General features: G+C 38.8%; 1 long non-coding RNA gene across 2 annotated transcripts in view; it reads right to left on the bottom strand.

Moving 5' to 3' along the window:
- Positions 1 to 256: 256 nt before the first annotated feature.
- Positions 257 to 13,831, bottom strand: part of LOC133484493 (uncharacterized) — a 29,008-nt gene continuing 15,433 nt past the window's right edge. For both annotated transcript variants that reach the window (XR_009790422.1, XR_009790421.1), the window contains one exon: positions 257 to 2,131. This is a non-coding gene — a long non-coding RNA (uncharacterized LOC133484493). The remainder of the gene's footprint in view (positions 2,132 to 13,831) is intronic.

The following is a 13,831-nucleotide window of genomic DNA, read 5'->3' as shown; positions in this document are numbered from 1 at the left end:
AATTTTCGAACTGTCAAAAACATCTGAAAAAGGTTGTGCTTAGTCAGCCAGAAGCCTGGAGAAAGTCATTTCGGGAAAAGGCACAACAACAAAAGCATGAATCATACTGTATGTGTGGACAGACAACGTTAAATTACTTCTGAATATCATACTGAAACTCCGAAGCAAAATTCTCTCAACTATTTTTCACAGTTCTAACCCATACTGTACCTGGTCAAGGTGAGAAAAAAACAACAAAACATTACATGACTTGAATTTTGCTTTATTTCCTATGGCCAATCATGACGCCACCTGTCTGTACGTCACTTTATACAGTAGATGGCACGTCCCCAGGGTGAGCATCGTACTGTATTTCAACATCAGGTTAACAAAGCACCAAATCAGTTTTCCCATCAACGTACGAACGCTGAAACCTGAGACTTCTGAGAAAATCTTTACTCTGGCCCAAGTTTTCCAAAGAAAATGTTATTAGTGACCTTAACATGTGGGTAAAAAGACATGGACAGCTTTAAACACAGCATTGTCCATCCATGGAGGTTTCAACTTTTGCACCCAATATTTTTATGTAGTAAACGTAAAAAACTATCTAACCCAGCATTCCAATTAGGAGTTCTGGCAACAGGAAGTGGCTCAACACTGCCAAAGCAGCCAATGAGATCTTTGTTCGTGGTCCACCGTGAGCTGCAGCTGTGCATCGCGATGCTCGTCACTGACTTGAGGCCACCAGCCCACCCAAGAAAAAGAAATCACAGCGTCCAGAAGTTATCCCCGTTCCTCCATAAAAGTTTATTGTTGTCGGGTTTGCGGAAGCCTCCAGATGGAGAAATCAGACAGTGTGTGCTTTGTGTACAAGTCATACTGTGGCAGTTTATCAGAAATTACGTGTGCTGTGTGAAATGTACAGATTCTCTCAAGTGGCATCACTCGGCCTTGGCTGTGAGATTATGCCTCAAAACATAAGTGGCCTATTACGTGTTGTTTCACAAACCTACTTTTACATTTGCCTAATGTGTGGTCAAGTTGTCCTGTCTTAACTTGAAATGAACTAAAGTTTCGGGGTCAGGGGCATTTTTTGCTCCCACTTCTATATACATTTGTAAGGCTGTCAACGTGGCCTGCCATGGAAAACACATTTGATAAAGGGTTCCTCAAACGCTTTCCACATTGATAATATAAATCAACAATCATTTTTCTATTAAAGGTGAAGTTTGCAGTTCAAAAAACAACAACAACAACACTTTGTTAAAAATGTTTGTATGTATGACCTGACAGTAGAATACTATTAAAATGATCTTTTGAAAAATCACCCCTCTCTGGCCCCATCCCATTCGCTTATAGGAAACCACTGTTATAGTTACCTTGATTTGTCTCAAGAACTGTCCAAATCCTTCTTTTTAACTTTTGCTGCTAACCGGAGTTAAATAATCCAGCCAAGAAATTATAATAATACAATAGTCTCCTTTTGCACAAGGCTGCTGTGTGACCCTACGAGGCTGCATGTGCAAACCATTGACAGCGTCTTCGGTCCCACCCATGACAAATTTTAAAATAATTAAAATTCAATTAGAGGTGTAAAATGGAGCCAGATAGACATGATTTTTCAAAAGATCATTTAATAATGTTCTACAGTCAGGTCATACAGTGTTATATGACAAAAACTTTGTTTTTACTGCAAACTTCAATCAATCTTTAAAAACTAATAATTTTTTTCATGGAGGGTTGAAAGACTAAAGCGATCAATATGACTTTACAGAAGGTTTTCGGCCCCACTTGAACGTCTTGCCACATAAAAGCAGAGTGAACATTTCCCATAACACATTGGAGGGACTCTGTTGCGAGTAAATGAAGCTGCCGACGCCATCACCGTCAAGGGCTACTGCGGGGTCGTAAAAACGCGGCGAAATATGCGCCCTGCCACACCGCAGCGCTTGTCGCACCCACGCGCGCTTCCTTGTCATTACGGTGGGGCTGGTGCGCTTCCTCTCCTGGTGCCTCATGGGTACATCTGGAGAACTACTGGTCCAAGTGTGGAAACACAGAGGACACGGAGGTGGGGGATTTGCTGACAGGTTCAGGAGTTCAGTTCAAGGGAAACAGCGGATGAATTATGATGGTCGCACTTTGAGAATCACTGTGAGGAAATGAAAAATGAAGACGTATAAGTGCTACATGCTATGGACGACTGGACAACACCTGCTCTGACTGTTTTAATGCGGACTAAAAATTCATATACATTGTCAACAACTATCGCTAATGAACTAACTAGTAATCTTAGTAATTCAATGTCACTATCATTACCAGTAGTATTGCTAACTGGTTACCTTTTTACGGCATCCCAAAGACACATGAAGCTAGCTGAAAGCTTACGTGAAGCCGTTACGTGACACAAGGGGAAACATACTGCGTGACCATGTTTGCTTTCGGCACTTTATATAGAAATTGTAAAACACTTAGCTTTATAATAACTTGTTTTGAAATATAATATGATATTAGATATCACATTTTTCATATTTAATGGCTCGAAGAAATGTTAAGATAAATCTCAAGCTAATAACTTGCATCTCAATCTTAAATACTTGCCACCGTTAACTAATTAACAGTAATTATTTTGCTAGTTAGCTACATATTGACTAAACTAACTAGCTGGTAATGCTCATCTAAATTGCTAGCCACAAACTAATCTATCTCAATATTGCCTATTGTATCAATCTATATATTGCTAAGTGACTAACTGGCTTAAGGACTAACTAACTATCTCTCTATAAATCACTAACAAACTAATTAACTAGCTATCTTCCTATTGATCTACTGTATATAGGGCTAAAAACTCACTGTGCTGTGTGGAACAAACGACCTTTTGAAGCACAACGTTATTGAATATGAAAGCATCGCAAACATGATTGCATCCAACGAGTCTCCACATTACTTTTGATAACTAATACACTGTAACATCTGATTTTTTTTCCCCCCTCACACTCTTTCTTCTTCTTGGTCTAGTTGGTTTCCAGTGCGGATGCCTGGTACTCGTAATGTCTTCCAGCTGTGCATCGCCCCCCCCCATCCCCCCACACCCCCCGAAGGTTCTCCATCCCCTCTACTGTTCTTATCTTTGCATGAGGTGAAGTTTCCACTGGTGGGAAGGAGCATTGAGAAAAGTGTGGAGTGGAAATTCCTTAATTTGGACTCGGTCTGCGGGAGCCATCCGGCACATTACGGAATAATTTATCAGGATTCCCGTATCGAACCCTGACATGTGCCCTCAGTTCTTCGTCTCCCCTGGTTCGGATATCCCAAATATGAAGACGGGTCCCCCATAATGCATTCGCTGATCCTCCATAAATGATTGGTGGCTGAGGCCCGTTAAGACACGAACCAGCTGCTTTGACATACTCTCCATCCTGGAGAGTACATGCTATAGCCTGCATTAACTGTCATTCGTTTCACTAAAACTAATGTTGACGTTTTAATGGTTGGCTAGCGATATGTGAATAACTAACTCGTTAGCTTGTTAGCTACTAGCAATCACAGCCACACTCTAATTTGCCATCTTAGTCCAACTAACTTATCTACCTAAATATGTACAACATAGCTATTTGTCTACCACAACAAGCAAACAAACAACAGTAATTATATTGCTGACAAAACAGCGCACTCTATGCCATTACCTAGCTAGCTCCATGTTAAAAAGATCTCGCTTGCTCGTCACTAATTTTCTATCACCAATTAAAGAACTAATTAAAGGACAAACAGATTAATGAATTAACTAATGAACTAACTGAACAATGAAAGAACTGACTAACAAACGACAATAAATATAGCACTAATTACATTTATTGTAATCTATCTAACTGCTTCAATAAAGAATCCCCTTAATTCTAAGTACCTATCTACAAACTAGATAATTATATTGCGACATTATTTCTATATATTGCAAACTAACTACCTATTGTCATTGACTAGCTAGATGTTACTACAGTGCTAGTTTGCTAGACCCTATCTATGGATACAGTAATTATGCGTACTACAGCGAGTGTCAACTGTCAACTGCTCCACTAAACTGAAGGTGTCGTTTTGTCGCCAGCGAGCTGAGACGTGTCTGTGATTCGTATCGCGGAATCAGCCTCAACAGCCTGAACCCAGCCAAGTTCTATCATTTGAAATAGATGAGTGAACAACTTGTCGGAATGAGGCGTACGAGGGCCCCAAAAGAGCACACTTAAGCACTGCAACCAGTCCAAGGGAAGAACTATACAGCCCCCCTGCCTCCAAATCGTAACATTTCACCAAATTGTCCTCCTTCTTTTCCACGCTGTTGTGACATTCGCCATCTTTCTTATCCGATGGCGAGTTCTTCATACTGTGAAAATGCTCACGACCGCTATGAATTCATGAACGGCGACCGACAAATACCGCAGAAAAGTCGGGCTCAAGGCCTTCAAGCGAGACGATAAAAAGGTGTTTTCTACTTCTGTGTGATGAAAAGATTCCTTCAAAGAGAGAGTTCCATCAATCACAAGCGAAATGATGGCACTGAACTGTTAGCCTTTTTTCCAACAGCCATTACACAGGTATTTCTTTGGCCACCAAAATTCTAGCTATACATACAGTAGGCACAAGTAAGAGAAATTGATGTGACTGACTTACCTCAGGACACATTTATGAACTCACTGACACATCTACTTATCTATTTACAGTATCTATAGATCTAGCTAGCTACATATCTCTTTCTCTCCCTTTCCTTAACTAACAAGCTTGTCACTGAATGTCAAAGCGAATGACTGAAATGCTCACACTGTACGAACAAAGACTCCACTTAATTTTTTTAAACTATATTCATTGTGTTGTTACTACTACAGTAGTATGTCACTAACTGTAGTCAGTTGGCGAGCTTATTAGCCACTAGAAGCCACAGTCACTCGCCAATTTGCTGCCTATCACCAATCTTTTTTTTCTTACTTCTGATCTAAGTTTTAGTATCCCACGTGGAAAGATGGATGATAAAAAGCAGGTCAGACATGATCTTTCCACTGCTCGTAGGAGCACACACACAGAGGAATATTATAGATTGAACCAATATGGAGGCTGCCTTTTGCCAGAACGTCTGTGAAAAACATGTGCGTAACAACAAGCTGTGACTACAAACGCAACAGAGTCTTTCCACACGGAACATCACGATGCCGCAGAGGAGTCACAAAGCCAAAGGCGGGCCGCGGCCTCACGTCTGGCGTAGGGTCCGCGGCAACGGGTGGGGGTGGGAGAGTGGGCCCTGATGTACGAATTACTCTGAGGTCGCAGTCATGCTCTGGTTATAGATATATAGAGAAGGTGGCGACTCCTGTGTCTGGTTTGGCAACCGGTGACACAGAAAAAACTATATATAAATAAATAAAAAGACAATGCCATGGTTACGTTTTTGACCATTTTCATTATTTACTTTGAAATATGACGCTCTCTGTTTGCAGTAAGCTAAGTGGATGGCACTGATTGGTCCAAGCCGCTGCATCCCGCTCATCCGTCAAGTTTAGCTATGAAATAAATCTTAAGAACACCCAACAAGAATGTATGTATAAATCATATTCTCATATAAATCTCAAAATAGTTGTTTGTCCTGTTTCCAAGGTTTGTTTGCTGGCTATATACTGTATACACTGTATTACGTACAACATATTGCTGTCTATCTAGCTTGCCAAAAAAACAAGAATCCCCTTAGTTCTAGCTAACTAACAGCATGCTATGCTAACTCACTAGCTAGCTACTGTATATCTTACTAAACATCTAGTTTACCACTAACCAATTTGCCATTAAAGACTGACTACTGTAATTTTATTGCAACTGACAGTCTTTAGATTGCTAACTAGCTTGCTAAATAACAATAACTACGCAGCTATATGTTACTGAAGACCAAGCTTGCAAGCCTATGACTAGTCATTCATTTGCAATCACCAACAAACAAACCAACAAAGTAACTAATTACAGTAATCAAATTGCTACTTATAAACGTTTGTAAAGCTAGCTAGCTTGGCAGTTATGTTACTAAAATGCGAGCTTGCTAGCCTTTGACTAGCTGCTAATTTCTTATCACCAACAAATAAACAAAACGAGTAACTAACATCTGTATGACCTGACAGAAGAATATTGTTAAAATGATAATTTGAAAAATCACTCCTCTCTGACCCCATCGTTTGCCTCTAATTTAATTTTAATTATTATTTATCATAAATGAGCTAAAAATGAATTGGACAGCTCTCCAGATAAATCAAGGATAAACATACGTAATGTTGATGTCCTAGCCAGACAGCTGCATCAATGGGCTTGGAAAACACCGGCAACGTCACCAGGAGTGACTTTGGTCAGGGAGGCGAGGAGGGGAAGAGTGAAGTGCGGCTACACTCAAATCTTGCTAGCAGCTTGAAAGCTGAACACACCACTTTCAATTAAAAAATAAATGCAACAAAAAAAGAATGTGACAAAAATGCAAAAATAATTATGACATGAAATACTTATGAGGCAACAGTGGCAGAAAAATGTAGCAAAAAAAGAAAATGCAACGAAAAAGAAAAACAATCAATAAAAAAAGAAGACATTGGAGCCAAAAAAAATGCAATATAAAGAAAATGTGATTAAAAAAAAGAAAGCATGCAACAAACATGTTTATCCTGACACAAGATACTCATGAGGCAACGGTGGCAATTCATCAAGATGGCAGCCTACTGAGGTCGTCACGTTGACACATGTTGCTCAACGGGGGGGAAAAAAAGAAAAAAAAGGGGAGTCGGCTGTTTATTTTGCTGGCACGATGACGAATGGCCAATCGATTGATCACATTCAAGTGGGATCTCGACAAGCCCTCTCGTCGACATTTGCTTCTCGTTACGAAAGACGAGAAGCCAACGGTGGTGTGACATCGGTCATGTAATCGAGCCTGAAGAAATCGGTTTTATAGGGAGTTTTAAAAAAATGGATAGAGTTTGGCTGATGTCATCGCTACAGCAGAGAGTCAAAACCTTAATACCAAAACTGTGAGGCAGACGTGCTAACCACTACTTCACCGTGTTGCCATATTTGTCGAATTGACAAAAAGTATTTTCAAGGCCAAATTTTAATAATTGACTCTATATCCTGTTTCCCATTGGTAGAAAGAAAAAAAAAAACACGCTGCTTGAATGATGTCATCGTCATGGTTTCGTCCTGGTAGGTTTTGGAAAAACGGGCCAACACCTCAGCTGGAAACCAAAAACGTCTGTTTGATATTGTTAGCAGACTCAGCTGCGAGACCCCCGCGGAGAGTCGCTGCTATAAAAGCAGAGCCACTCCTGTTATCTAATGACCTCAACTGTCTTTGACTCGCTTATAATCACCCTTTGGTTTGTTTTACTTCCTTTCAGTGAGGGGTAGAAGTAAAAACATGGAAGCAATTTGGAGGCATCTGCGGCAACCGCCGACTAGCGCTGCGGGGCACAGATGCGTCGCACATCCGACAACATTTCCCGTCGATGTCAACAATTCAGTCCAGAAACCCAAACTCATCAATGAACACCTTTCACAGTACAGAATAAGCAGCAGTTAATTTGTTCCTTTTTGTGCGGCATGGTGAGCGACCGGTGCGCATATCCGCCTTACAATTCTGAGGACCCGGGTTCAAATCCGGCCTCGCCTGTGTGGAGTTTGCATGTTCTCCCCGTGCCCGTGTGGGTTTTCTCCGGGTGCTCCGGTTTCCTCTCACATCCCAAAAACATGCATGGTAGGTTAATTGGAGGATCGAAATTGTCCGTAGGTGTGAATGTGAGTGCAAATGGTTGTTTGTTTGTTTGTATGTGCCCTGTGATTGGCTGGAGACCAGTTCAGGGTGTACCCCGCCTCTCGCCCGAAGATAGCTGGGATAGGCTCCAGCATGCCTGCGACCCTAGTCAGGATAAGCGCTGTAGAAAATGGATGGATGGATGGATGGATGTTTCCATTTGTCATAATTTTGTCCCATTTCTTTCCATTTTGTTGCTTTTTTTTTCTTTTTTGTCCTATATTTCATACTGTTTGTCACATTATTCATCCCATTTCATTTTTGTTTGCATTTTTTGTTTATATTTTTTATGAATTTTATTTATTATCATTTATTTATTTATTTAGCATTTCTGGCACATTTTTTCATCCCATTTATTTGTATTTTGTTGCATTATTGTTTATTTTTAATTTTTTTAATACTTTCTTTGTTCCATTTCTTTCTATTTTTTTGTATTTTTCATTTTTCTCATATATTCGGTGGGACTTATTTGATTGTATTTTTTTCTTTTTGTCGTTCTTTATTGCATTTCTTTCACCGCAAATCTTTAATTTTCGTTAAAATTTGTTTCCTTTTTGTTGGATTTTTTTCCTTTTTGTTTACCTTGTGGAAAAAATGTTTGGATGACAGTATTGATAATAGAAAAATTGTTGCATTTAGATAAGCTTGTGGGCAAAAAGAAAAAAAAACTATTAATGAAGACAAATAGGTTAAAAAAATAAAAAAATATGAACAATTTTTAAAATCATCAAAAAATATAGACAAAAATAATCTAATATTAATTTTTAAAATGCTGATAGTTAATTTGTAAGGTCATGATTTTGTAGAAAGAAGGAACTTTACATTCTTTCTGAAGTAGAGTTAAAAAAATTAAAAATCCAGTCTGCTTTATCGACCAAGTGTATTAGCGGCAGACTGCGAGGTGTACAGAAAAATCTCCTCCAAAGAGCAACCTTATATAACCAGGCATCCCACAGAAGTTAAACTTTTGACTTTAATTTAAAAAGCCGGCAACTCCTGAGCTTTTAAAATATAGATTTTTCTTTTTTTTTGTTCTTTTACCTGGTGAGCTTTTAGAAAAGCAGTCCAGTCCTGTCGCCTGTCTATCAGCACGCTCCTCAACCATCTGCAGCGAGGAGATATATGAGTGACACACTTTAATATAAAGTCTGGATTTGGCTTAACACCTGGCAATTTGCAAATGGGATGGGGAAAAAGACAAATTAACTCTTTTTTGAGTTCCGAGGTGAAATGTCTGTTCCTCTCCACATAATCACGTCTGACTGTCAAATTATGCAAAGTCTTCACAAAACGTGGAACGTGCACATTAAAAAAGTAGAATTGTGGCTTGTCCCTGAGTACATTCCTCTCTATTTCAGTAGTCCTGTGTTTAGTGTTCTGCGCAATGTTAGGAAATAAACATTTTCTGTGCTTACATGCCAAAACCGCAACTAAAACAAAAAAGCGATGAAAACAAGTTTATTGTTTGAGGCCCCTCTTAATAAAAACACACGGAAACGATTGCATTGTGTGTGTGACCGTGTGGCTTTTTGTGTGTAACTGCTTTATTTTTGCTTAGGGGGGAAATGTTTAGATGACAACATCAGTAACTGGAAACGACTTGCACAAAAACATTAATGAAGAATGGAAATGTGTGGATTTGGAAATCCATGTGGAAACTGTTTAATTTGTTATACTCTATTTAATTTGGTCATTATTGTATGTTTTTTTTTATTGTATGTAAGTACAGTACAATATTATAGAGTGCTAACTTCCTTGCTAAAACCACATTACAATAATTGAGCCAAAAGGGAGTCGCTGCAGCCACACGTGCGAAATCAATGCACATCCCGACATGAGCTGCTTGACGAGAGTGCAATGAAAAGATCCGGCAACACAAACCCACTCACGGCTGGGATCAGCGCGGCTGTTTTTTGACTTCAAGCTCGGCTTTAGAGACGCACTTCCTCTTCAGCAAACACGGCACGACTCGTTTTAAACGGAGCCCACGTCGAGTACGACGGCGGGGCCGCGAGCAGATTTCCTCGAGGGGGATGATTGGGTTACGACGAGGTGGAGCGCTGTGCTGGGATTTTGGTCTCGAAATGCTGACTGAGCTCCTCCGGGAAGCTGATGGCTACTGAGAAGCGGTGCTCGTATCCATGACAAACTTTGGACACAACAAATTGGCCACTTCATTTTCCACAAACGTTGGAACCGGAATTTTAAGTTTGAAAACATCTTTTTTTGTTAGGTTGTTTTCTTTTTTGTTGTCATAGTTTGTTCTTTGGGGGGGTTATTTTCTATTTTTATTGTGTTTTTTCTTCTTTTTTCCCACATATTAATTTGTTATATTTTTAAATTGACTTTTTTCTTTTGTTGCACTTTTGGAGGAATATAATTTCTCAACTGTAATTGTTTTGTTGCAATTTAACACTTTCTTTGGCATTTTTGTGTTGCTTTTTTATTGTCATTTTTTTCCTTTTAGCGTTTTTACTTTTTCGTTGCATTTTTTTTCTTTTTTGGTCACATTTTCTCTGTATTTTTTGTTTTTTTTTTTTGTCACAATTAATTCTTTTTTGTTGGATTTTTGTTGCATTTTTGGTTACTTTTGTCATTGTTGCATTTTTTGGGTCACTTTTCCCTTTATTGTTTTTTTTTTGTTCTGTTGCAGTTGTCATCTTTTGGCGTTGTTTTTTTGCTGCACGGTTGCTACCTTTTTCTTTTTTGTTCTTTTTTTAATGGGACTTTTTCAGTCAGTTTTGAGTTCAAATGTATTTTTTGTTGCATTTTTTGTCTTTTTTGCCATGTTTTGGCATTCATCGTTTTTTTTTTGTTGCAGTATCTTCTTTTTGTTGCATTTTTTTCCTATTTGATCTTTTTTTTTTGCCACAAGTGGGAGAATTGTACCGTTATTTGCCTTTTGAAAAAATGTTAACTTGAATTGAATGTTTGATTTTCGTGTGCAAAAAACATAATGAACAGTAAGAAATTGTATTGTACTGTATTATTAAAATTATTTAATTTTAAGACTCTTTTAAAGGCCCTGTAAGGTGAAAGAAAATATACCTTGCAAATCTGACACACCACAGAGAAGAGTGTTGTTAACAGCACTGCCAAATTCAAATGACTTTAAAAAAAAAAAAAAAAAAAGAGAAATCACCATGTATATAAAATTCAGCCCTTCTCTCCGCTCTCGAACGCTGTCGGTGTGTCTGCTTGAATGGCTGAAAATACGCCCAGCTTGGCTTTCACCTGTCAATCAAACGCATTCATACATCGAGCATATGTTTACACCTCCCTGTATGTTTCAGCCGTGGAAATATAACCGCTTTAAGCGTGGAATATATCCCATCGGGTCGTCGCCTGGCTTTCAACAGCGAATCAAAACTATACATGAGCATGCACACACAGAAGTATAGGCTCCGTGTTCGGGTGTGCAAATGAGAGGCACCCGTTTCCGCATTTGTTACTCATTTATATATATATATACCCGTAGCGAAACCAAAGCGCAGAGTGGGTTTACTATTTATTTATTGTTTTTTTTTTTCATTTTGCAAAAATAGTTGAAAATATATAATAGCCCCTGTTGAGGCTACTCCTTCATATTTAATTTGAGAGGGTCCACTTTATTAGAAACAGCTCTCAGTATGACGCAGTGTCGTTTCATGCAATTATAATCCCAATGCTAAACATATTGCTACATTACACCGCTCCTCATAGCAGGAGACACGTAGAACAGGATCCTCACATTCACGGCCAAAGAGGTGCCGTGCGGCCTTGGCGTCGTGACACGCATCCGACGCGTAATCAGCCAAGGATGTCCCAGGCGGAAAAGACGTGTTCGTTTATCGTGATCAATGACAGAAAAAAAAATGATGCTGCTCTACAGGTGTTTTTATTTTGGATCTGGTCATACATAACGCCCCCTTAGCTTTGCTGGCTAAATCCCGCCACTGCTTTGCCTCTGAGGAAGTAAAAAATAAAACGGAGAGATTTCTCAAAACTATATATAAAAAAAGGTAAATTAAATAAACTGCAGGTGCAAAAAGCAAAATGGTTCAATCCAGACAGACTGACCTTAAAGGGAAGGTCGAGAGCAACAGCTTGTTTCTGAATCAGGATGTGTGAGTGTGCGTGTAAAAACAGCTTATGTTTATCCCATTACGACACATCATTTACCAGCAGACATATGGGCGTATTAATAATGCAATTTCTGCCTTCCTTTTTACTGCTGCCATTTATTCCGTTTCATGACGGTGCGTGCAGATTGCATTCGATTGCATGGAGGCCAAGAGACGACCCATGATACTTTGACCGATTCGCAACTTGCCATTCGCTAATGTTTGTGTAGAACATAATTAACACTGTTCACTGAAAAAGCAGAGTGATGGAGGATTCCAGTACATGTCTGACAGGGTAGTAAATATCTCAAGATGACACAGAGAAAGGTCCTTATCGCTATTGGCAGTTGTGGAAGTTAACAGTTGTGGAAGCTAACAGGTAGCAGCTCGTATCTGAAATCATCTGTCTCTATTAAAATGAATGGAAATGCCATTAAGTCCACAAAATTGTGTAATGTGTTTTTTGGTAAGGAAAATAGCACGCTATAAAATTGTAGTAATGACATAATTATACGGAATGTGAAGAATTACACAGTTTATGCATCATAATGCAGCTCCTTCTGGCGTGCACGCCTTGGCCACCTGGAGGCGGTATAACATACAGATACACATTAAGACGGTCACAAGTAAGCTCAGTAAGCTGCAGTAATAGTCATTTTTCATAGGGGGAAAAGAAAATATTCCTTTCAGTGTTATATTTACCTTCTATGTGTTGCTCCACCGTTTGTGTTTAAATAGCTAGCGGTGCAACAATTAATCGATAACTAAACGATTATCAAATTAATCAATGACTATTTTGACAATCGATTAATCATTTAGAGACTTGTTTCACTTTAAATTGTCCAAATCCTTGGAATTTCAGCCTCTCAACAGTAAAACTCTGATTTCTATCATCCCCCATGATAGCACACTGATTGTCTTGCATCAAAATAAGACATTAGCAGACATCTGCTTTCACTTTCAGTCACCGCATTGTCTGTTATTTTATTGTTCTCTCAATTAAACGCACAAGCGACATAAAGCTTAGTTCACGTTTGACCAACTATCGGTGAGCTAAACAGTGAAGTTAACGTACTTCAAGTTTTAAGTCAAGTCTCATGAATACCAAGTCGGCATAAGTTGCCAAAAAAAAGTCCTCAAATTGGCAACTTACTGTAACTCTAACTTGAGTTATATGTGTTGAGTCGTAGTACCGTGATCTGTGAATAATGTCCCCATTCAGACTATACACTGCCTAGCGTGAAAAAGGAAAGCAACATCATCATCATCAAATGATTGAACATGTGCTCAGCCTGTAAACAGGTTGTCATCAACGCCATGGAAAGCGATCCTCGCCGAGCGCCGCATGGATCCAAATCCACTGGCGTTGCTTTCAATTTGGATTAGGTTTCTGGCATCTGACGATAAAATGTTGTGATGGAACTAACATGCTGCATGTCTGCTTCTCACAGCGCATCGTGGATATACTGTAATGTCAGGGACACAAAAGGCTGTCTGTCAGGTGGGAATCTTGGAAATGAAAGACCAAAATCCACTGAGATCAACAATGACTTTCTTTTTGTTGGATAACTGTCATTTTTTTCTTTCAATCACCTTTTCCTTTTTTTTGCATTTTTTCTTTGTTCAATTGTTTTTCGTTAATTGTTTCTTCATTTTTTGCATTTTTGTCATTTTTTGTTGTTGAATTGTTTCTTCTTTGTCAAATTCGTTTTTGTTACTTTTTTCTTTTTGTGACATTGTTTTTCTTTATTGGTTGAATGTTATTATTTAAAGTGATAGTTTTCATTTTTGGGATGTATTTTTCAAATATTTTGTTGTAGATATTTTTTCATTTTTGGTATTTTTTTGTTTGTTTTCGGCTCTTCACTTTCTTGTAATTTTTGTTTTTATTTTTTGAATAGTTTCTGACCGTCAGGAGGATAAGCGGTGC

This window comes from Phyllopteryx taeniolatus, chromosome 10 (genome assembly GCF_024500385.1).
Source record: "Phyllopteryx taeniolatus isolate TA_2022b chromosome 10, UOR_Ptae_1.2, whole genome shotgun sequence".
Lineage (NCBI taxonomy): Eukaryota > Metazoa > Chordata > Actinopteri > Syngnathiformes > Syngnathidae > Phyllopteryx > Phyllopteryx taeniolatus.
This window is presented reverse-complemented; position numbering and strand designations above follow the sequence as displayed.